Below are 23940 nucleotides of genomic sequence, written 5' to 3'. Positions count from 1 at the left end.
CAAGCGGTGGGGTAACATTGTGGCCTGACCCGGAAATGGTTGCACTTCCTCTCGCAAACAGCCGCTCTGATACATAACTCGCTTACTTCCGGTCAAATGTTTGTTTATACCGACATGTAGACAAAAGCTTCTATGTCCTTTATCAATTTTACCTCATTCAGTTTTAGCGGTTTATTTTTATTGTTAAGTAACCTTTTATATTAATTTCATTTCATATTTATAATTTGAATATTCGGGAGAAAAATTATTGATTATTATTGAAATAGAATATAATTCTATTCTTAAAGTAATAATTATCCATTCTTAGGTAATTTATTCACAATGATTCGCTAAAGTTAATCATTTTCGAAGTGATGACAGTATTGTGCATGGCACTACTGATATCTTTTCAAAAGTATCTTACTTACTATAAAATATTATAGGTGTGTTATATTACTTATCAATAAAAGACAATTTAAAAAACCGTAAGATGTTTTAAGAAAACAATGAAGGCAATTCTTTGTAGTGACATCAACATTGCACTGACCCACATTCCACTGTTTATTCGCTCTCTCTCTTGCTTTGCCCTCCCTTACTTCCCTATATTATTAAGAGGATTAAGAGAATGGGAAATTGGATAAGAGTGATTTTTCATTTTTAGCCTAGAATTACACATAGAGTCTAAACATTCATAGCCAGCCTAACCTTTTTGTTACACTCTGTATATCGATATTGCTAATTTTATCCAATATTGGCAATAATATTCGATCCCTTGTGGTGATAATATGTATGGTAATTTTACTTGGCACCAAAACTAATATATACTAATCAAGTACAAGAAGACCTAAAATTGTCTCACCAAATTAAAATGTTGACATAAAATAGTCAGTGGCGTGACATCGTTTATTTGAGAGTTCAACCAGACTAATCCAGGTACAAAATGTACAGCAGCTAATAATTTCCTATCGTGATTAATATTTAAAAAAAGAGCTTACTGTTAAAAACTTCTTCGGTTGTAACCATCAGCTGCAGATTTAATCCATTTTAGGACTTGTTGTGTGAGTAGAATATGTTGTTATTAATATTAATAACGTATAATAGTTCTACGAATTATATACATAGTTTCTTTGCTCGCTTTTACCAACATGCTTGTGTGTAATTGTAACCTACAGTAAAAATATTTTTTTAAGATAATGGAAGAACTGGAAAGTGACACCAAAATTAAAATTTACTTTCTTGGTAATAACATCAATACTTTTTACATGTAGCGTATTTAATTCAATTTATAATACTAAGTATTTACACTAATCATTAAGGAACCTTAATAAAATATTAAAATTTAGTTTATTCCATTTAATATGAATTTCAAACCCTAGTGACACCGATATTTTTATCTCAAAACAGATTCTAGTTCTCACCATTTCTTAAGACATGTTCTCGCTTAAAATATGTATTGCGTACGTCTTTAGTATAATTAACTTTATCACGTTACTAATTATACATTTCAATTGATGAATTATAAATAAACTATTTTACTTGTGGTTGTTTACATTTATTTTCCATTTATTTTCGCTATTCAATAATAGTTTTTATTGATATTCTATACCATACATCATTAAAAACATTTTAATTACTGAAATAAATTATTTTGATGTGTTTTATTAACACAGTATTAAATATTGTACTGACTCTTAACATTTGTGCTAAACTAGTATAATGAGGTGATACGTTGGTGTGTTATTCTCATTTTGAACAAAATTGTTCTTTGAATATGCCAGATTATCAGAGTGTTGTATGTTGTTATAGGAATGAATATAAGAAATAATAGTAAAAATATAACTATTTATTATGAGTATTTGACCCTTCCTTAATGAAAATAGTATATATTTCTCTATAAACTTTACATTGCAAATAAGGATGACCGTTATTTGCCTTAAATGTGTTCCCTGAGTAGTGTTAATTGATTACAAATGTTTAATAACTAATTTTTAGATTTTGAATGCTTAGATTTATGCTTTATGAATTATTATTACTTCAAATATTTATATTATTGCAAATTACTCCACTAATACTTATATAGGTACTTGCATTTACGTTTGATTAGTGCACTATTAATTTTTTATGATATAACTAATCGCATTGATATTTTGAATACAATAACACTAATACAATAAAAGTGTGAATCTTCAGGATGCACGAGGGGTGAATGTGACCTTAGTAACTGAATTACACTTGATTGGAATCCATAAAAAAGGGTCACAATATCATAACCTCGGATCAATCGTCCGTGTTTGTATTGTTTATAATATATGGTTTCTATTGATGTATGTTTTATTATCATGTAGTATTCCGACATAAAACAATCAATTATGTAAAGTCGTTACTAAAACAATTAAAAAAAAAGGGAAGCACGATTAATGTAGGTTTTTCCCTTATAAGAGGAAATACTTGTTCAATGAAAACGTTAAATGTGTAAATTATAAGATAACATTTGCCTGCTGTGATATACTTCATTTGAAAATAAATGTTTTTATAAACTAAACGGTTTATTACAAAACGCGTTTTAGAGAAGTGAACATCGATGTATCTTAGAAACTATTAATTAACAATTCTTAAATTTGACGTTAATGGATTTCTTATCGTATTTGTGGTTTTTATAAATGACACTATGTAATCAAATGTATACATGTTTCAGGTGGTCTAAAACCAAGAAAACAGCGTGAAGCTATTATCCCACCTGCATGTGTAACGAGAGAGGCGACCTGCCTGAGGCTGATCCCAGATAAGATTATTGAAGACCCTTAACTTGAACCCTTCCCTCTAAGCGTTTTCGAGTAGGGGAGACAAGATTGTGACTTTTGGTCAGGTACTCGAGAGCTGGGGTTTTCAGTTCCATGTACGGGTATAAATGTAAATTCAAAAAGGAATTCCTGTTAAAAAGTAATTGTTCCGGGAGATCAAGTGCGTTGTATCAATAACATTGTTTCATTATATTAAATAAATTTTCTGCCGATTATACACATTCAATGTTTAAATATTCAAAACAATGAGAATATAGTCTATTTAGCTGATTTAAACTTTCTTTTAAATAGCTAAACATTTACATGAATTTACATTTTCGAAATTGTGAACATTTAAATAGATAAGGAATTGTAAATGATTAATGAACCCTAAAATATACTAAGTTCTTAAAATTACTTATATTTTGTTTCACTTCACACTTATTACGCCTAGAGATATTTTTCCGCACACGAACACAAACACTCCCGAACTTCACTTTTCGAATTCCCGGCCTCGACTTCCACCTCTCCTCCTTGTTCTTCAGTTTTGATGTTCTTCTCCCGCCAGCTCATTGACCACGCCTCTGCCAAATCTCTCCATCATAATTGGTGAGTAACAATTTTTCATATCAGCATGGCTGTCCCTTACATTGTCGCACGGTTTTTACAAATAAGCATTTCCGCTGCTTAAGCAAGCATTTCCTGTTTGTTCACCATCGGCGTCTGGGCGGATGTGCGTATCCACTTACATCCGGAGGATGTTTGTCTCGAATTGTAATACAAGACTTCCTTTCCAGCAACTATCTGTACATCGATTCTATGAATTTTATTTTACTAATAATTACGTATGTCTTACAACAGAAACTGTCACTAACAAATCATAATACAAGCATGTTTATTTACTTTCGAGATAAAAAATATCTGTAGTCTATAAATAGAAAACCATTAAGATGAATGCGTAAAAATACATGGATACAACAATGTAAAAGTACATAGAGAGATAGTTTACCTATTTTACTTAGAAAATCCGCCATGACGTGATTTACAAACTTCTGAAACCATACGGAATTTCAAGAACTGATAAAACAAGTTATTTAGAAAACCAAGAAGTGTATGCTCAACATACCCACTAGTTATTATTTTGTATTCCGTTTAATATCCTGACTTTTTCTTTTAATTACATTTTTATTTATGAATTGTTTGGAAATGTATATCACAGTATTGAAATGTTCACTTTATTTCGTTATTTGAGTGTTAATCAGATGTACCTGATGAGTTCCCATTAAGGATAGATAGAGTCATGAATTTTAATAGGTCTGCAGTGAATGGTAACTGGTGTAATTTGGGTCAATGAGAACTGTTGTATTCCAGCAGAATGGTGTAGACGCGAACATTAATCAATCGAATGTTCTTATCAATTAAGATATTCTATCAATGGCGTAATTAAATAGAATTATATTACCTCTTAGACAATATACGAGTATTTAAAGTGAGCAGGGGTATTATCTTTGGAACAGTTGTTGTACAAAATATTGATGTCTGTACTACATTGTATTATCCTCAATTATCTTTAAACTTTAAAATATATTATATACTATAAAAACTACAAGAAAACTAATTAAAGGAGGTCTTATTTTGTAGAAATTGAAAATGAACTTATTAATTTAATTTAACACCGATTAAGGTTTTTCTCCCTAATTTCTAACAATAATACAATTTCTGAAACTACATAGTCCTGGTATTGGGTGTGCCAACCCAATAGTTTGTTTTACCAAACCGTGGAAATCTGTGATAACTCCCGAACATGGAAAACAATTATATAGCTTTTTTATTTTCTTAATGAAGTCTATACTTTTAGTACACTTATAATTTTATAAAAAAGGACTTAAGAAAATAGTAAACCCATTTAAATATTATTAGACGTAAACTAAACAGTAACTCTTTGAAGCCTTTAAAACTAACTGCAAAATATACAAAGAAATGTCCTAGTGTACCACTTTCAGAGAGCGTAATCAGAAGATTTTATTTTTTTAAGTGAGTTTTATTTATTTAGAGTACCTATATTTACTACTTGAAAGCATTCAGATTTTCAATACGTTAAATCGCTGGTTGTTCAAATAATATACAATTGGTGTGTAAATTTTATCTAATCCACAGCCTGGTCTCTCGATATATCACAGTATTAATAAACCTAATGAACTAGACCGGTGTTTATTAAAAATTCCACGAACCATAATATATTTTATAAGTCGACATTTGTATTTTTTTCAGTGTTTTAACGTTTCAACTTAAAAAATCCTATAAAATGAAAATAATAAATTGTAGAATATAATTTATTTTATGACATTTTGTAAATCAGCCTCACAGTATGCAATATAAGAAAACTATTATAATTCATTATTCAATTTGATATTTTTCTTATCTTGCATATTGCTGATTTACATAATGTCATAAAAGAATTATATTTAAAAATTTATAATTTTCATTTTATAGGAATTCTTTAAGTTGAAAATACGTCTCTCTCTGTGTGTGTGTGTGTGTGTGTGTGTGTGTGTGTGTGTGTGTGTGTGTGTGTGTGTGTGTGTGTGTGTGTGTGTGTGTGTGTGTGTGTGTGTGTGTGTGTGTGTGTGTGTGTGTGTGTGTGTGTGTGTGTGTGTGTGTGTGTGTGTGTGTGTGTGTGTGTGTGTGTGTGTGTGTGTGTGTGTGTGTGTGTGTGTGTGTGTGTGTGTGTGTGTGTGTGTGTGTGTGTGTGTGTGTGTGTGTGTGTGTGTGTGTGTGTGTACATAGTATTTGAACTGAACTCCACAATGAATTTTTTTCTAATGTTAGGAATAAACAATAATTATATATTTATACATAGGAACAAGTACAGTCTCCATAGTACTGAGATTTTGAAATCTGTATTAGATAAATCACTATACTAATTTCCACTTGTCAGCACAATCACATAACTCTGCACAATTTATATTTTCCATTGTCGACCATCCATGGTTCCCGGACGAATGCAACGTTGAACTTTACACCGTTTATTCCACGTCTTCACTTCCACAGAACTGGATATGTCGTGCTAATAATTAGGAATACAAGTAAATATTTCTTTAGTAGTCAAGACGTGAGACACAACTTAACTTTACAAGGGATGATGATGTTTCAGAAACACATAGTTAACCTTTTAAGTTACACATATTCGCAGTAGGAAACCCACACGTCGCGTAATAGACAACGCTGAGGTTGTATTAAACATTTCGACTTTAGTGTAAAGCGACTTTAATATGTCATAAGTTAACGTTGTAAGAAAGATTTATTTTGTTTACAAATTTATCTATTACCCGTAATACACTGAGATTCAGCCGAAGTGAATTGGGTAACATATACAATCATCGAACTAGATTGTGTCTGTAAGGAAATAAAGCTTCATGCAAAGTCAATAGGTGAGTTTTATTTCTTACAGTTGAAATTAGAATTGTTCAGATCTATTGATAGGCTTAGTTTGCGTTAAACGAATATTTTTACCTCACTCTGCCCTAAATATACATTACAGTGCAGTATATTATTTTACAAGACGTCTCTTTGCTACTGACGTCATGGAATGAAATTACATACTTTCTTTAAATACCTAAGGTGACGGGTTGAGGATTTTACACCGTATATGCAAGGTAACAGACACTATTTGTTGTATCAAAATCGAGATAGTTCGATATAAATGGAAGAAATTAATATCAATCTTTGAAGAAACGCCCTCTTCCCTCTTTAATAAACTAATTAACATTGTAAATGAATATCTGGATTATTCCCTTAACGTGACGGTGAACTTCAGTCTTGTTTGTGAAAGTTCTAAAGAATATGAGTGTAATATGAGCTTAAACTAAACCTCTTCAAGGTAACCTCTAAATAGCTATTTCCTTCATGTCTAAGTAAGCTGACTAATATTATTTATTTCCACCAGCCTTTGTTGCATCCTATTACTAGTTAAAAGTACTGTATTCATCTAAAAAGATAACTTGCTCGTTCTTGTTAGTTACTCTCAATAACTTCTAGGAGGCTTGGATTTTTCCATTAATCTAAATGTGTAGCTAACATTCGTGTTAAAAAATATTCATAAAAAAACAATACTGTTAAGCTACTGTAGTCCATTATGTTGTTGAAGACTGAACATATTCAGGCCCTCCTTAATAAGAACTTTAATATTTTTAAGCAGGCTTGTGTAAATGATATAAATGGATTCATTACTGTCCCATAAATGTTAAATAAGCTCCATCCATCTCCGAGTTCCCACATACTAAAATTTCCAAGAACTTAAACGCTTATCCAAACAACTAATTTCCCAGCGACTGTTTAGCAAATGCTGATCAAACACAGTTGGAATTTAAGCTAAACTCTTTAAGTTTAACGCTATAAGAGTTAAAACCCCTTTTTACACTTCACATACAGTAGAATTGCGTAGAACTGCGTTTGTGATCTCCGTAAAATGGTTAGATCAGAGCGTAAGTACATGTATGAATAGGTGTTCAAGATTCGGGAAAGTGCGATTGCCTCACGAAGTACTTAAAAGTATAGAAAGTAATTTCAAACCAACCTCGTTCACCCAAATCCAGTTTCATTATGTAAATGACGAACGAGTCCACACTGTGCTGTCACGGCCTCGGAACATTACAAGCTATAAATCAGTTTAATGGACTCACTGTCGTGTTACGCGTTTCTTACTGTGTCTTGTTTAGGGTCGAACTCTGTTTAGTGTATTTTATTCTAGTTATCACTGTCAATAAAGATTGTATGTAACCAAGCAATCGCCATACCTAAATTAAATCATGGTGTAATCGAAACGTTTGGTATATTGAATGTTACGGACTATTAACAACGAAAACTAAATATTTTATGAAGAGTACCATAGTATATTTAAAGTATAAAAAAAGTAAATCTCTATGGTTTACCTTATAATTTTTACAATTGAACGATTATAGTTAGCTTATATTACATACTAGATAAATAATTATGTATTTCAAATTGTCTTTGCCAGATATGATTTAACGGATACTACGTGCTCTTTTCGTTACATTATACAATTGTCTAATCCTCCTAAAAATACTTCTCATCGCCATCCAGATAGTCTGATAGAAATCATTATCCTTTTGGTGTAAAACGGCAATTTCAAACGATGTCTTAGAGATATCCTCCAAACCCATACTTATTCGGTAGCACGCGTTATATGAGCCACTTCAATATATCGTCAAAACAGTCCCATCAAGCTTGATAAAAATATAATTGAATAGCATAATTTAATAAAACATTTCATATGCATAAATGTAATATTTTATGTTAATATATATTTGAAGATTATTTTGTATAAGAGACTTACTTAACCTCACAGCTTAACAATTCGCATTTAATTCAGTAGTGTTGTGCTGGTAGAACTTTCGGAAAAAGTTATGGGTGTAAAACACGCGTAGCCTGAGGTATAATTATGTAATAACTGAGGAAATGGGTCTTTATTAAAACAAGCTGAGTGCTAGACTACGGCTTGCAGGCACAACACTTGTAGTTGTTTCTGGGAAAGGTTTAATTGATAAAAGAGTTTGAAATCTCTGTGCACTTCGATCAATCAATAATAAACATTGCAAGATTCTAAACTACGTATAATCTAGGTACTAACAATAGGAGTTTATTTTGTAACGTGTTTAATATTTTAACTATGAGGTACAAAATAGTTGAAGATTTATTTCCCTATATTCAATGAGTACAATGAAATAAGTAGAAAAACATAGATGCTAATTATTAATAACTTTAATATGAGGTATATCTCTCTTCATTCTGCAATTAACAATAAGGCCGTAAAACCGTCTACCATTCATTACGGGGCTCAACTCTAGATGACTGCCAGTGCAGCTGGGTCTTCAGCAAAGATTGGCTGCGGACTACCAAATGCAACTATCATATTTTGTCCTTATTGAGCATATTATATCTCGTAGACACATTCAATGAATGTAGGATTGCATAAGACGACAAAAGCATATTGATTCAATAAATCGGGAAAGTGTTGTTAAAGGCCGAAATCAATGACTTTATGAATAATGGTAGTATTTGTGGTCAGGAGACTACCAGAACCAATGAATATTTTGGATTTGAAGCTTATACTTTTTTCATTCTATAACGTATTATGAATAAAATAAAAGTTTTTAAGATATATATATATATATATATATATATATATATATATATATATGAAGATTAACTTAAAATCTTTTGTTTTATTCATAATACGTTATAGAATAAAAAATATATAAGCTTATCCATATCAATTTTATAGATCTTTGTAGGCTAGTTACTAATTTCTTAATATTTCGATTTTTCTTGAACTACAATAATTTTTTAAATAATAATTATTGATGAATAAATAAACAGTTTGATGAATACTAGAAACATTTTTACAATACTCTTCGTTTTACCACATTCTTGAGAATCAGTTTATCTCAAATTAAACTGACACTCACATTTAGGTATATGTTTATATTTTTTATTTCATTGTATTCATATTTTTTAACTATGCAAAAATAGTTTTAACTGAATTATTGACACTTACCTTTTTGAAACTTCAACTGAACAGTGCCTAACATAAACTCTAAGGAAAACAGTAACACAAACAAGTGGATTTTCTTTTATTAATAGAAAATTACATCAGATTCCAATCTCTTAACTTCAACAATTTAAGAAAGAAACTCTGTTCAGCGATTTCCTTATCTGAGATTGGCCCGAGGGCACTCTTTACATTTTATAGAAGTCAGAGTAAAGTAGCTTCACAGGACGTGTATTCTTTGTTTCAGATATTGTTGTTTTGTTTAATTTGTAGAGTAAAATAAACTAACCTGTGTGTGAACTGTAAAATTGGCACATACGGTTCAAATGACAAAGGGGATAAAAATGTAGAAAACCTAGCTTTAATTATACTTAAATAGTTGTTAAGATAGTTTTTAATCGTATGTAGCATATGTTTGGTTATCGAGATATTTAATACCACTTAAACAGCTTAGATAGTATTTCTTCATTGATTTGATTAATAAATATTATTCGTATTTAGCTTACAAAAAATTTTAATAAACCTACATACCTTAATTTGTCCTCAGTATTAATTTAAAGCAATGAGTAAATATTTGAATAAAATTATTTTTCATCAATAATCGCCAAGTAACAAATTAATATTCCATGTTACCTTTTTTACTTTTCCACCTTATAGTATTAAATGTTTTGAAGAATATAATTATTTATATTATTGTACATTTCTTGGGAAGAGAATGGGTTATTAGTACGAGTATATTGTTGTCAATACAAACAAGTTGAGCATTATGATTACAATTAGAAAACGTTTTGAAATAATAAAATCGTTGTTAAGATACTCGAGGTAATTTTATGACAATTTAAGATAATTATTGGCGAAGCTTGGAGTAACATCTTCACGTTCAGGTATACATTTGTTCTCGAAATATCTTTTAGACAGAGAAACAGACAGACAGACGATAAATGTTTGCCAAAACCCTGATTGATAGCATACGCTATTGCTCATCTGAAAATAAGTTTTATTTCAAGTTATGTTAAGACCTCAAATCTGCCGTACAGATCCCGAAAAGGTGAAGGACCTCCATTTGATTACTCCTACAAACATATGAACTATTTATTGATAAATTTTTTGCATAATTCTAACGATTTTCTATTTTCAAAGATTTTTATATTTGGTTAACACAATAATTGTACTGGGTTTTAAGTTTCGTATTACTTATATGTATTTTTAACTAAAGGGCTTATTGAAAACAAGCAGTAACTTTAAACATTTAAAAAAATATCCACTTCATTATTTTATCAGATCCCATAAGTAATATTCAAATTAAATTTTTAAATTATCCTTCATAACTTGTAAATTTATTAGGTGTTACCAAAGCATTTCACTTGAGATACTGGGATAAAAATCAATTATGTCTATCTGCACGACCTATATACTTACAAATTGGGAAAAGGTTAATTTCTATGTAAGGAACATAGTGGTCGATGATGGTGATGTCACTTCATGAGATTTCACTATTCGATAGGGAACGTTCCTACATTAGTGTTATTGGTAACCATGGTGGCGACGAGAAAATCATAGAATTGACAAATTAGTAAAGATGGAGTGGGATGGGTGGACCTCTTGCCTTTAAAATGTTTCTATTCAAGAGAGGAACAAATAAAACAAAATCGTATAAACAATAAACACAGAATACAAAAAATATTCAACATATTACTCATAACAAAACATATTTACATTCACAAGAAGAAAATAATTGATTTAAAATTCCTAAATATTTGTATCAATAAATGTTATAAAATTCGATGGCACCATGTAATAAAATTATAACAAATGTCCTAATTTATAACTCATAGAAATATTACACCGAATTCAGCTACAGCATTCTCAGGCTAAAACATTGAGTTACTATTTCTATTAGTTAAGATAATGTTAAATAGAAATTTAAATAGCAAAATATATTTTTAGCGAAGTAAGCTCAATGAGATCTAGCAGTTATTCCTGTTTAAAATAGTACAGTTGAATTCCTACTGAAAATGTCCTAACTGAAACGTTACATAAAATATCTACACGGGAAGTCACTTTAAATTCCCCTTTTGTTTTATTTGTGTCAAGTAAATAATAATAATAATAATAATAATTTTATTGCTTTAGAACATGTACATGTTATAGCAATTGTCAAAGAAGAAAATAAGCTAAAATTTTGGATTCATACATTACATCTAGGTTACTTTCGTACATACAATTTATTCCATCCATCCTACTGCTCATTTATTCGAATTTCCCACTCTAGCACCAGCGTCAGTCAGCCAATTATGTGGTCACCCAAACATGTGCCATGAACTCGTCTGTATTGTAAAAAGCTTCTGAGAGCAATGCACTTTTCAGACGAGTTTTAAATGCCTTAGGCATTGCGGCACTTTTTGTGAAATTTGGCAGTTTGTTGACAAACTGAGCTCCTGCCTGAGAAGGCAAGCGCTCATGTACTACCGTCCTGTGTCTCCCAGTTCGGTAGTTATCTCTGCCTCTAGTCTCATATGAGTGTATATCACTACCTCTGATGAGATTGCATTTTGACTTGAAAAACATAGACGTCTCTAGAATGTAGAGGCAGGGTAATGTCAACAGTTTCAGTTTTCTGAATGCTGGTCTGCACGACTCTCTCCATTGTAGTTTTGCAATTGTTCGAACGGCTTTTTTTGGAGTGTAAACACTCTAGAGAAATGTGTATTTGCACAGCCTCCCCACAAGACCACTCCGTATGACAGGTGGGGGTATATCAATCCATAGTACGCCGTCATCAGTACCCGAGTTGGGCAGTATTTGGATAACTGCCTCAAAACATAAATGCCTGAGGACAATTTTGAACAAACGTTGTCTACATGACTATCCCATGTCAACCCTCGATCAAGGTGTATTCCAAGGAATTTAGTCGAGTAGACTTCTTCGATCTCAGTCTCCTCCAACATCACTATAGGACTTTGATCAGAGACGGTCGGCCGCAAACGAAATTGAACAAACACCGATTTTGACGGGTTTGTTTTTAAGATTCAGCTCATTGAAATGTTGAATTAAGTTGTTGAGCTCAGTGAATGTTGTCATTTTAAGTTGTGTGTTTGATTTTTCTTTGAAACAGAGAGTCGTGTCATCGGCATACTGGACTATTCGTCCTTGGTGCAAAGATGAGCCAGCATCGTTGACATACAATAGGAAGAGTAGCGGACTGAGAATGGAGCCCTGAGGAACACCACAACCCAGCTCACCCCCCTCCGACCGTACGTCAGAAATTTTTACGAATTGTGTTCTATTACTGAGATACGATTCAAGCCACAAGAGTGGCACTCCTCGTATCCCGTAATACTCCAGTCTGTGAATTAGGGTGTTGTGATCAACGCAGTCAAATGCTTTAGATAAGTCAAGAAACACACTAAGTGTGTCTCTATGACTTTCAATTCCTTCTACTATCATCTCGACCAGCCCAACGACTGCGTCTATTGTCGACTTCCCACTTCGGAAACCGAACTGGTTTGATGATAGTAAGTTGTGTTTTTCCAAAAAATTCAAGAGTCGACTGAGGAAGATCTTTTCAAAAACTTTACTGAAAACTGGTAAAATTGAGATGGGACGATAATTTTGAACTAATTTGGGGTCACCTTTTTTGAATATCGGGGTGATTTTGGCTTTTTTTTTCAGAGAAGATGGAAATATTCCTGAGCGGAAAGAGAGATTTATCAAATGTTCAAGCGGCCTGAACAGGTGCTGTGCACATTGCTTAAGAAGCCACATTGAAACATGATTTAAATCGTTTGATTTTTTGGAAAATACTTCGGGATTTGTGGAGCGTATTATAGTTTAAATAGAGTTTGTCTAGTTAGATTACGTATAGTTTATCATTGTCTGGAGTTGAAAATGAACACAAATAAAGTGTGTATCATGATTGTTTTAACGGCTTCAGGATAAAGACATGTAAAGAAAATAGCAGATGTCAGTGGCCGTAATGTAACAAGAATTAGTCAAAAGTGTTCAAAATCCTTGCTGTTTTTTTAAATGTATTTTGCCATATTCTCTCTGATATAAAATTTTGATAATAACAAACCCAGTTAGTAACGACGCATGCAAAATGGACATTAAACGTATTTTCTTCTATAATATTACAAAACTCAAACTTAAAGAAACTCATAATTTATCTTTCGGAGACCACATATCATATCATAAACGATTTAAACGTGTTACTGTGTATGTGTAATGCAAAGAAAAATTTAATATTGGAAGGTGATGACTCAAAGGGCGTTCAGAGCTTGAGCTGTGAAATTTCTGTAAAATAAAATAAAAACTACTGAAAAGATAGTATTAGATATCAAGATAGTATAGATTAGTATTAAGATTATAAGATATCATAAGATTGTGAGTTAATCAACCGTATGTTTTAGATGAGTAAGGACTGTTAGTGTATTACACAGAGAACTGTTTTCACTTCAAACAATACGAAACGTTATTGAACAATAAGAAATGATTGTTGCTTTGTCTAAATACATTTACCTCCACACAATGTCTTTTGATTATTATTTTTTAATTAAAGGAATAAACCATCATCCAACGGTATTATTTCACCTGATATGTAAATTATTTTTAAATTCAATTTTTTCAAACTTGCATTAATTCCACTGTACAAAACAACAACGTAAAAGATCAAATATATTTACCTATGTGCTATAAAAACTATGAAAATACTTACAAAGAGGAGTATGCCATTATTGTATTGATGCTCTAGAATGTCTGAGGACTGAGAGCTGTCTGAATTTAAACGAGGGTATTTATCACCTTTCATTGCTTCTAATGGGAATTTCGAATCATCATTATTGAGTAACTTTTTAATGCTGACCTTGTTTTTAACGATAATCTGGACCTGCTGTAGACTTACATTTGCATGCCTGGTTAAGCTGTGGAAATAATGATAATTGTAATAGTCCCTACACATCGGTATTTTAGGAATGGATAACTACTCATTTGAGCCAATGATTTTTCGAGTTAGATTTAAGGATATTGTATGGAATGCTGAAATGAAGTTACTTATAATGACATACATGTACAGTAAGGGGATATGAGCGAACATCATTCTTTTTCCAAATAAAGATTAATCAGGAGTGAGCTAATTACCCATAATCTATGATAATTTTATGGCATGCAAAGAAACATGCTCTATTTAAATTATTTCTCTTACCAGCACAAAAAGAGGTTGATCTTAACAGTAATTATACACTTGTAGACTGATCATATTTCTTATTTTTACTAAATTTTTAAAGTAGCATAACATTCTAACGTAGTTGTAAACCTAAATACTAATACAACAAATTAACACCACTTGTATATTACCACTCACTAAGAATACTTTCTAATGACTATGGAAGGCAAATATTAAATGACCCTGTAGCTTCACATATAACTTTCAATATGTTATATGTAGTTCTATCGGAAAAATGAAATGTTAATAATTATAACCTATACATTTTCCTTTCAAATATGTATTTCGATTTTTATTTCGGCATCTCTCGTAAGATATTAAAATGTAAATATTCACAAGAGGCCACATCAAAATAAATATATCAAGTGGAAAACTACCACTATTAATGTAATGGTTAGTGCGATAAAGTTTTACACAGTACTTAAATATATTTTTTTACATTTATTAGCCATATTAATTGTGTAATCTCTTACGTTAAATTCTAATTGTAAACATCACATTGTTCTTTGTTAGTGTCCTTGCTACTGCTTTATTCAACTCCTTTTGCCTTGTACTTTTGGACACATAGTACTGCTTACAAATAAATATTACGACGAAGCTGAGTTTAACTCATTACAATTGTTTTAGATTTACATACGCTATAGTATTGTTATAATTCACATATTAATTGGTAGGGTTAATTAAATAATATTTTTTAATGAGTCAGTATAGGGACGAAGCCATTTTAAGTAACAAACGTCGTATGTTAACCTACTGATTAATGCAGTTAATAAACTGTGTAATATACGAAACATAAATATAGTGTAGATATTTCAGTGTTAACCGTAAACTAAATGCTATAATCATGTAATGAACTGGTAGTGTAAGGGGCATAAATAAACAATTACATCATAATTGACTTTCATTCAGAAGCCTGTTATACACAAGGTGGGAAGCGGTTGATTGCTAGCAATAACACTATAACTAAATGCGAGGTGTTATTTGTTCAATGTTATAGCACGTAAACTGCTATTATCCACGATAAATGCACCCTTACTCTAATGTAGCCTGGATTCCGTTTTATTCATACTGACATTTTGCACAAGAACATCTATTGATATACATGTTTGTAGTGTATTTTAATATTTATCTTAAATATTCAATAAATATTACCTATTATATGAAAAACAATCAATATATAAATGATCCAATCCAAAATAATCATAATAATCCGTAAAAAATAACGGGATACATGATCTATTGGAATAAACATGTTAGCTAAGTTGTTATAATTTAAATATTTAACTAACTCGTTGAAAATATTTTTATAAACACTATAAATATATGTTAAAATCATAAAATTTTATAAACGAGCAAAAAGGAATATATATATTCCAGTTGCTTATGCAGTTTTTATATATGCATATATATATATATATATATATATATATATATATATATATATATATATATATATATATACACAGGGTGTACATAAAGTCCTGCACGGATATAATATTTTCTGAACGATAACAGATAATCACCAAGATTTGGTACATCAATACTACACCTAAAAATCTACTTTTTGAAGGAAACTATCAGTTTTTCTGTAATATCATGAGGACGTCCCGCAAGGAGTCAGAATGAAATCTTAAATAGGAGCATAGGTCAATATGGACATCATTTTAAAGGGCTTACCCTAGCAGAGTATAATGCCGCAAACCGCACTCAAAAAGATTGATCCAGTACAAAATGGCGGCTGTTCAAAGGTTTTACTTGGTTACATTTTTTTAGTAGCCATAACCCCAGTAAAGCAAAACTGCAACCAAACGAATTCTGCAGCTAACTACTACATTATGATTGTCAGTTGTTCAGAAGTGGATTATGTCGTTAGTTATCCTCAAGGGTTACAAATTTGGTCCTAATATATTGATAACGGGGGAAAACCTGATAACAGTAACAATTAGAAATCTCTTATCTTTGGGTCGCAGTTAGGACTTTCCTATTAGCCAGTCTATTCATAGTATTCTATTTTAGTTTCTTGTTTTAGTAGTGCTGTCCATCCCGCATAGGTCAATATGGACATCATTTTAAAAGGGCTTACCTAGCAGAGTTTAATGCTGCAAACCGCACTCAAAAAGATTGATCCAGTACGAAATGGCGGCTGTTCGAATTGTTCACCTCCGGTTATTTGACAGTTGGAATGACGCACATAAAAACTATTAACAGAATTTTGCAGATCAAATTGAGGAATCGTCTGACATTCATGAAGTATTCTTTGTCTTAGTTCATTTAAATTTTGAGGCTTAGTTTTTGTAGACGTTTGTCCTTAAGGAAACCCCAAACAAAATAGTCTAATGGAGACAGATCTGGCGAACGTGCTGGCCATTCTACAGTCCCCCGCCTTCCGATCCACCTTTGCCAAAAAACTGTGTTTAAATAGGCTCTTACGTCGATGCCGTAGTGGTGGGGGTGGTGCTCCGTCCTGTTGAAACCAGATATTCTGGAAATGTTCTCCAAACATGTTTCAAAGTGCTGGTGTAATTTCATTTTCCAGCAAACGTTTGGTATGATATTGCATTTAAATTTCCTTCAATAAAGAAAGGACCCACCAACTGGTTTCCTATCACACCAAGCCAGGCATTCACCTTTAGTGGATACTGCGTATGTGCCTCCCGTATCCAGTGAGGATTTTCGCTACTCCAGTAACGGCAATTGTGCCTGTTTACACTTCCATTCAGCATAATGAACACTCGTCCGAAAACACAATATTGATTACAATCAATTCGTTGCGATCTATTTTTGGCCATAATAGTTTCACAAAATTCTATACCTCGATCGAAATCACCTTCTTTGAGTTCGTGCACCAAATGAACTTTATAAGGCTTAAAATTAGACCCTTTTTTAACAGACGTAACCGAGATGTCATGAGTTTGTGCCGCTGAGCGTAGGGACTCTTGCGGATTCTCAATTCTAGAAAACTAGAATAGCCTACTATGAATAGACTGGCTAATAGGAAAGTCCTAACTGCGACCAAAGATAAGAGATTTCTAATTGTTACTGTTATCAGGTTTTCCCCGTTATCAATATATTAGGACCAAATTTGTAACCCTTGAGGATAACTAACGACATAATCCACTTCTGAAACAACTGACAATCATAATGTAGTAGTTAGCTGCAGAATTCGTTTGATTGCAGTTTTGCTTTACTGGGGTTATGGCTACTAATAAAAATGTAAGCAAGTAAAAACCTTTGAACAGCCGCCATTTTTTACTAGATCAATCTTTTTGAGTGCGGTTTGCGCCATTAAACTCTGCTAGGTAAGCCCTTTAAAATGATGTCCATAATGACCTATGCTCCTATTTAAGATTTCCTTCTGACTCCTTACGGGGACGTCCCCATGATATTACAGAAAACTGATAGTTCCTTCATAAAGTAGATTTTTAGGTGTAGTATTGTTGTACCAAATCTTGTTGATTTATCTGTTATCGTTCAGAAAATATTATACCCGTGCAGGACTTTATGTACACCCTGATATATATATATATATATATATATACATATGTAACAGGAATCTTTTATATATATATATATATATATATATATATATATATATATATTAAATGTATTAAGATATATACATTTAAAAATATGAAAGAAAATGTAAAAACATTTAACAAAGATGTGCATTATGTTTGTGACCATTCCCCATCCCACCTAATACTGCGATTTAATTACCATTATGTAGAATAAAAATTTTATTGCTTAACTTCTCATATAGTACTATTCATTGTTGAAGTTAAACTTCCAAGTTTGCGACAATTTATATTAAATGGTTTTAAAAAGATTTTCATACGAACTCTCAAACCTTTATGAAAATACAAAATATATAATTGTTTTATTATTAATTAACTGTGGATATAAAGATTACAAAGTTTGCGTCAGTGTTTTTTTATACTTTTAAAAATGTTAGGAATTTTAACAAAAATATATGTTTATATATTTGTATATCTATGTTTATATATGTATTTATATATGTTTTAAATATGTTTATATATTTACTCTATCATAAATAGTTAAGGTAATGTTTTCGTCATACATAACCTACTAGCAGTTCATTACTCATACAATTCTAAGAAACTTTAACTCTTTGAATTCAATATATATATATATATATATATATATATATATATATATATATATATATATTGTTTTATCTATATCAAAATCGTATTATTTCTTAAATTTTTATGACAAGAAAATATTTAGTCTGATGCATTTAATATATTTATGAAAACACGTAGCCTCATCGTGTTATGTTTTTTTTTTTAATTTTTATTATGTGTTATATTTATTTGGTATCGTTCTAGAGGTGTAAAGCTGTTTTCGAGGTTTCTAATTATTTGTATGTTCAATGTAATGCGGTAGATTGATATTAACGTATTCGTGTTCGATTATAGTAACGATTAACTATTAACAATTAACGTAACGTGTTCTAGAACTAAAATATCAAATAAGGAAATTTATATTTGCATATGTTTTGTTTAAAGAATTTAATATATGCGTTATATTAACAATTTTGAGATTTATAAAATAGCTATGTGCGATGGGAGAAGCTGTGTTTAATGGAGTTTAACATTCATTCGTCACTATTTCTACTTCTTAACGCATAGATAAGATTTTAAAATCCATTTATCATGAGTCTTAAAAGGAAAACATATTGAAAATATACGTATTATTTTGAGTTATATAACGAAGACTCCATAGCTCCTATCATTACGCTTAGTTAGTTAAGACAATAATAGATTAAGATGTTCCCATGTAATAAATTTTGGGTTTTGCTGCAGCTGTTTTAGAACATTCCATGCTATTAACAGTGGTGGTCTGTGATCCGACAAAATGAATATGTGAAGCTTAGAAATTATGATTATGTTTTACTGAAATATTTGAATTTGGTAGGCGGTGCTCCTCTTGAAGGCCATTAATCTTCCACCTTCGTTCAATAGAGCGCGTGAAGAATAATTGAGATGCGGCTTTCTCCCTGTAAAGATAGTTGAATATAGTGAGGAATTTACGTAATCCCAAGCTGCAACTCCTGCAGTTTACGTAGTTTCTAGTGGAGTTTTTTACTGCTGTATCTCAATGTACAAAAATAAGTTTAGGATGACGCTCGTTTGTGTTTTCCGAACACCCTTTTCTGGGGCACAATAATGTGTTACATGTTCTATTTACGAAAATGTATTCCTTGTTTCTATTATTTATCTAGATTAAATAAGAATTTCTTAAATTAAGTATAAAGAGTGGAATGTAAATTTAAAACTAATGCAAAGCTTTGTAATATTTACTTCAGGATTTTCGGGTTCGGTTATGTAGAATCAACTGATGTTTTTTTTTTATAAAAGATACATACAGGTTCTCTTCCGCGATTAATATTTTCAAAATGTTGAGTAGCTTATAGTTAAAATGTTTCTACGATATTACTAGAGAGCCTGCAAGCCTATAAGCCACATTCTACTCTTGCAGCTCAGTACTAACTTCGTCTGTTAATCATTCACATTTAATATATCACATTACAGGTTTCCATTGATGTTTACTATATATTTAGTAATCAATCTGCACATTTGTATATTTAAGACCTTGATAATTTTTCATCCAAACACAGATAAAGTCATCAAGTGTATTACATTATATAAGTACAGTTATCCTATTCTACACCCCCATATGTTGTATAGGAGAATCTCGTGATTTATCTTCATGCATGTAGCTCAACTTAATGTATTTCGTAATATTTTTAATTACATATTTTAAGTAACCTTTATAATATAAATCTTAGTAGTAGAGTAGATAAGATATGCAATAGAAAGAAACAAGAATGAGACAATTGACTTTAAAAATTTTATCGTTTATATAATAATTAAATTATTGCATAAATCTTGTCTATGATAAAATTAAAGTAGTGTTATTAAATAATTATTCATTTCATAACATAAAAGCAGAGAGTCCGTTTGCATTGCATAGGTATGACCAAATAACGAGGTTTTTTGTCGACAGAAAAATTTGTTCTTAGATAAATGTCGTTTGGCACCTATTTCGGTGTTGATTAAAATGGCAGAGTATCAAAAATGTTTTAAATACAAAACGATAATATTTCTCAGATTATATTTTCTAAGCATTATACAATGAATACTAAAAGGTAACACGTAAAGTCAATAAAATCTATTACACTTAGGTTATTAATTATTTATCATTAGCTATTTATCAATTATTTATCAGACAACTATAAAAGAAAGCAAAACTCATCACATTCAGTTATATAATGGGTATTTAGATAGTTGCTACTGAATGAAACATATACTTACGTGTTTGACGGTTGGTTTTGAGGCAACCGGAGAAAAATATGACATGAACAAATAATAATATTCTATATTCTTAACCGTGTTTATACCTTCCCGTATACAATACTGGTGCTGACAACAGATTGCATCCTAAGGGAAATGACGCTGGACTATGAGATATAAATACTAGTTTCACCAACATTTACCTCCTATTATAAATACACATCTACTGTCTGATTCTCTCCTTTTCGTTAAAAGATGTCTGATGGTCGCTTTCGCTGAAGTTGTAGTTGGCTCAGTAGCTGGTGTTTCAGTAGTACTGTGTAGTTCAAATGTTTCACTAGTAATTGTTATCTCATCTTCACTTAAAGAAATAGTATAGTCATTATTAGTCGTGGCATATTCAAGTGTAGTGAAGGTTTCTCCAGTCTCAGTCAGGTCTTCTTTACCAAAAGTACCAACTGTCTCAGTAGTCAGCAAACATTCTGACGTCGTTGCCTCAGTGTTTCCCACGACTAGCAGTAGACTGATTACTGCTAACATCAGCATATTTCCTATAAAAAGTTATTTTTTTATTATTTAAATTCTTTTATTATTAATCACAAACAATTTGTGTGCACAAACATGATAATATCGAATATGGAAAATTATTATTATGTAAGAGGCTGTAAATTATTACATACAAAATATTGTGTCTTCTTTTAATGGAAGTATTGAATTACTATTAAAGTTGTGTAATAATTGTTTAACATTTGAACTAGGAACAGAACGTATATGTATAAAAGCAGTTTTAAGTATACGACTTCCATAAATTTGTGAAGACGGTGTAATTTTATTGAAAATATAGAAATAAACATAATATCATAAGTTACTGCTTACAGTTGTTTAAAATGTATTGTGTAAAGAAAAGTAACTTGTTGAAATCCTTTCAATTTAGGCACATATAAAAAATACTGAAGAGAATTAAACAATGTTTTATCTTATAATATTAGCCGTAGATGAGGGTTTATTGAAATATGTAACTGTATTTAATACTTTTACCATTCTTTTAGACTAGAAATAATTACCGTCTCTGAGATCTATTATTGAAGTGTAAAAATGTCTTGAGACATTTTGCCCAAAAATATATTTTAATTCAAAGAATTATATCATCGTTATTTAATTTTCATTGTAGAATGAAATTAATTATCTATTCATCGAGTAATAAAATATAATTTAAATAATAATTTTGCGGTCTATTTGATAAATTACTTTCGATATTCAACTCGCGTTGTAAACAGTACCCGAGCACTACGATTCAATCTAGCCTAACTTAATGTGAATATTACATTTTCTGAAAGAAAACCGAATGTTTTGGCCTAAAATTTCCTCTAAAATTCACACATAGATAATTGTGCTTTCGCACTGAATATGTTCATCCAAAGCAGATTTGCTACATAAATTTTAGAAAATAAATTAGTTTAAAGGTATATTTTATGAACATCTATCTATTATTAATTACAAATATTGATAGATTATCGACAATTATATCATGGATTTTTAACAACTGAAGAAGAAGGTAGATTAGAATCAAAACATATTACTACACATTTTTGTAACATATAACTATAGGAAAGTTTCGAAATCATATTAAAAGTATTAAATTATTCTAAAAATATCAATTATATATTTTCAAAGTCTTTACAACATAGAAATTGTTAAACTCTATTTGTCAACCACACTTACATTAACCTGTATTTATATATCTCAAGATATTGCGTTTCCATAATGATTAATTAGCGTAATGACAATATTAGTTATTGAAGAATCTTAGCAAGAACTTGTTCGTTTATCTTAAATAACACTATGCATTTTACAAGTTCTTTTGCTGCATAGTATATCTATTAATTCAAGATATAGTAAGTAAAATACATTTGTATATTCTTTGTGGTGGAAAATATATTTATAAAATATATACTATTGCATTAAAATTTTTGACGGGCCATAATTACATAGTTTAGATGACGATACACTGGTGAGTTTCATGGCAATAAGGCAATAATGGACTTGTACAACATTAAAAATACTAGTCTATACCGGGATATAAAAACTCTGTAACTAAATTATGATTTTAAATTAAATTAATAAAACCCCTTTTTGTCTTTTTTAACCAGGATAAAGACATACACATTGTACTAGTTTTCAGGAATAGACAACGGAAAAGAAAATTTAAAATTTGATGAAGTAGGCAGCTTAATAAAATAATTTATTTTATACCTGAATGCACAGTGATTTATCTTTCTTAAATTCCTTTAGAGCAAACAAGTTTATATGTTTACAGGTCATAGTCTGGGAGCAACTAAATTGTTATTTGGTGGCATTACGTCAAATATATATATATATATATATATATATATATATATATATACTATGTATATATATGTATATATATATAAATGTATGTTGTTTCTATTTATTAAATAATTACTACTACAATTGTTGTATGTTTTTGGAATTTCTGTAAATAATGTGGCGAACTCAGTTACAATAAGCTACGCTAAGGAAATAACATTCCATAGCGATATTTTCAGTTTTGCTTTAAATATGGTTTTATTATGGATGTGTAAAAAGTTTATATATTTAGTTTATTATTTAATGCTGTAATTACCGGTTTAGCTTTCAATTAAATGAGTTGAATACATGCTTTAATGTATCAAAAGATTTATAATTTATAAATTTACCTCTTGGAGGATTCACAGTCATCAGCCACTTCATCCTCCGTAGTCGGGAGACTGCCTTGTTTAATAGTCTATTCAGCTTTTATAAACAACATACATAACGGTTTAGTTATTGTTTGTAATTTTATTAGTAAAGCCGTTATGTGTATGACTAAACAATCTTCGTTGTAGTTACTTTTCTTAAGTTTTCTTATTCTTTATTGGAAAATTGTTTTTGGCGATAGAAGGATTGTGAAAGAAACATGAAATGTTCTACCGTTCAGTGGTACAAAAGAATTAGTAACACTACGTTTCGAGTGCGTAAATTTCACTAACTCTATAATGCACGCACTTAATAAAAAATATGGTGGTTGTGATT

The 23940-nt window shown here is 30.7% G+C and overlaps 1 long non-coding RNA gene across 1 annotated transcript in view; it reads right to left on the bottom strand.

Moving 5' to 3' along the window:
- LOC124364274 overlaps positions 1 to 23625 on the bottom strand; it is a 34909-nt gene extending 11284 nt beyond the window's left edge. Inside the window, exon 1 of the long non-coding RNA XR_006922595.1 lies at positions 23586 to 23625. This is a non-coding gene — a long non-coding RNA (uncharacterized LOC124364274). The remainder of the gene's footprint in view (positions 1 to 23585) is intronic.
- Between the last annotated feature and the right edge of the window lie 315 nt (positions 23626 to 23940).

Source organism: Homalodisca vitripennis, chromosome 1 (assembly GCF_021130785.1).
Source record: "Homalodisca vitripennis isolate AUS2020 chromosome 1, UT_GWSS_2.1, whole genome shotgun sequence".
Taxonomy (NCBI): domain Eukaryota; kingdom Metazoa; phylum Arthropoda; class Insecta; order Hemiptera; family Cicadellidae; genus Homalodisca; species Homalodisca vitripennis.
Note: the sequence above shows the minus strand (reverse complement) of the source record. Positions and strands in the feature narration are given on the sequence as shown.